The sequence below is a fragment of the Micromesistius poutassou genome (assembly GCF_964030765.1).
Source record: "Micromesistius poutassou genome assembly, chromosome: 11".
NCBI lineage: Eukaryota > Metazoa > Chordata > Actinopteri > Gadiformes > Gadidae > Micromesistius > Micromesistius poutassou.
Genome location: NC_140281.1, coordinates 13,411,387 through 13,414,686, shown reverse-complemented (window position 1 = coordinate 13,414,686; position 3,300 = coordinate 13,411,387).

Here is a 3,300-nt window from a genome sequence, read left to right as displayed (position 1 = left end):
TGTTCTCTCAGTCCTCATCAAACCTGTGTCTCGGCAGTGCCCTTGCCATCCCATTTAGTATCCCATAATAAAAACCGTGACGTTGTTACGGGTTGGCGCTGATGAGGGCGGTCATTAAGCAATCTCTCGCCGTCTAACTCGCCAGTACGTCGTACTGTGTTCACCACGGTAACCATGGCTTTGAGGAGGCGGAAAGGACCTCTAAAGCCTGGGTCAGTGGTTCGTGGCCTGGAGGACTTCTGGTAAACATAGAACTAACTTCTTCTTCAGGTGATAGTCCAGGGGTTCTTCTTCATCTCTGGACCCAATATATAATTTCAGCCTGATGGGAGGGAGAGTTTTGTTCGTTTTCAACCCACCTCCAAGTCGACCGCGAGGCCATAGTTTAAGGATCGCTGGTTTAAACTATATAATTGTAAATACATTCATGACGTATTAATACTATACATTATTGAAAGAGGTTAAGATGTGTTTTGAAGATGTTCCACTTTACGTGTTGTCACAGCTGTCTGTGACAGCTAACTGACTGTTTGTCTCGGTTGACAGACAGACATACAGACAGACAGACAGAAGAAAGACAGCCAGACTGACAGTAGATGACAGACAGAATATGACAGACAGACATTATAGTAATTAGTGTCCAGGGATCATAAGACCAGTGAGGTCATGTGACTCTTCAGGGGGCAGGAGGGAAGCTCTTATTTAAAGCAGGGAGCTTTAGCCAGAGCCCCTAACCCCAGACCAGCTCAGCAGAGACAGAGAGCATTCTGGGAGCTCCAGCCACAGCCACAATCTATCATGATGATATTAATAAAAACATCTTACTATTATGACCACGTCGATGGGTCTATATCGCTTTATTTTCTCTATGAAAACTTTACAGAGATCTATTACTCTTTTGTTGACTTTACCACCAGTAGACCCAGGTAGAAAAGGCTCTATCCTTGACTAGAGGCAACAGCAGTAGACTCCAGTAGAAACGGTCAGGTCTCTATTGTTGACTATATCAGCAGTAGACCCCAGTAGAAACGGTCAGGGCTCTATTGTTGAGGATGTAAGATGCCCCCAGGGGCCCTTAAGTGTTGCAGGATTTAATTGCGTCGGCATCTGAATTGAAATACTAATCTGGAGCAGCAGAGCTCTACAGGGAGCCACAGAGCCAGCCGCCCACGCACCACTCAGAGCTCCTCACAACCCCCTGCTCCTCACTCCCTTCCCCTCCTTCTCTCCTTCCCTCCTAATACGCAGAGCTCCTGTTTTCTCTCTCCTCCCTCCTCACACCTCTCCGTCCCATGACTCCTTACTCCTCGCTCCTATCTCCTCATTCATCTCTGTCTACCTGCTCCTCCTCCTCTATTTTTTTCCTCACCTTACTCCGCTTTCTCCCGACCTCCTTCGACAAGTAAATTTCTAATTACCTTCCCTCCTTCTTCAATCCTCTCCTCCTCTCGTACACAGAGCTCCTTGCTCCCCCTAAGCAGAGCTTGCTCACCCATCCTACATCTTTCAGAGAGACATCCCTTCTGCGTGTGCATGTGTGTGTATGTGTGTGTGTGTGTGTGTGTGTGTGTGTGTGTGTGGGTCTGGGAGTGATGTTCAGTGATGGGATCCATGGTTCAGTGTGTAGCTGTAGTTGCGTGTTGTAGTTTTGCTTGTAATGTTGATGTGGTGTCATGCATGGATAGTTTAACCATTCATATGTAACACATTTACACACACACACACACACACAGAACATGTAGTACATACATACATATTAATGAACTTACAGGTGCTGCAGAGTGTGTGTGTGTGTGTGTGTCTCAGGGTGACATCCTCTCTCCACTGTATAAACACTGTATATCTTAACTAAAGTACAACAGAGGAGGAGTGTGTGTGTGTGTGTGTGTGTGTGTGTGTGTGTGTGTGTGTGTGCGCGCAGTCACAACGTATGCACTGGAGGGTGTTATGTAATGTCTCTATATGGCCCCTTATCAAGGGGCAGCCAGTCCACGCCAGCCCTAAAGTCTGCCAGATTACATCTCACGCTCAGCCGAGCAGCCACGCCAAGACACTGACATTTACAGACTCTCTGCTCTGAGCCACCCTCCACCCAGAGCAACCCTCCTCCCAGAGCTCTATAAAGAGCTACAAGAAGCCCTCCATACACAGCCCTCCATACACAGCCCACCATACACTGCCCTCCACAAACAGTCTTCCATACACAGCCCTACAGCCCTACATACACAGCCCTACATACACATCCCTATAAACAGCCCTCCATACACAGCCCTCCATACACAGCCCTACATACACATCCCTATACACAGCCCTCCATACACAGCCCTACATACACATCCCTATAAACAGCCCTCCATACACATCCCTATAAACAGCCTTCCATACACAGCCCTACATACACAGCCCCTCCATAGAAGGCTATGTAGCACTGGCTAGCCCACGGCGATGGATCAGACCCTGGCTGGCAGAGGAGTGGGAGATTGGGGAGAGGGGGTTGAGGGAAGGAGGGAGAGAGAATAAAAGAAGCAGAACTTGGGCAAGAGAAAGGGAGAGAGATGGAGGGAGAGAGGGGAAGAAAAGAAGGATAACGTGGGCAGAAGAAAGGGATGAGGGGAGAGGGGGAGGAACAACATTTCCATGGCAGTGTTCTGTGCGATAGTCACTCTCATGGAGCGAGGACCCTGGTGTGTAGAAAGCATGGAGGCAATAAGACATTCTATTGACTCTTTAATCTGTTGAAACACACACAGTATCTGAATCAGTCGATGTATACTGTAAGTCGTTATATACGACACCATATTATACTAGGCCTCCATCAAAGGGACAGACATTAAAAGCCTGGGCAGATACTGCGTCTTGTCTGATGTGTGTGTGCCTGTGTGTGTGTGTGAAGTAAAAACTACATGAAATATAGAAAATATGATACAGTGTGCCGCTCTTGAAGTTGAAGGCCAGGGTACGGAGATGCCATTCTCAACGTGTCCTACATATGGGTCCCTGCATACTACCCAACAACAGGGTTGTAATCTGAGGCGTTGGAACGGGATAATCTCTGGGAACGACCAAATGAGAATCTCCACCAGAGGTCGTTAGGCTGCCTGGGGTTAGTGGGGTTAACAAGCTACCTAACGAGCTCAGCTGCTCGTTAACCCCCTCCCCTGCTGGACTACTTTTATCTAATCCAGCCTCCTCTGCCCCTAGATTACCCTATAACATATTTGATATTTTCCTATCTATTAAAGATAATCCCTTGGTTTAAAATCTCATTTGGATCATTTCGAAGGCGTACGTTCCTATATT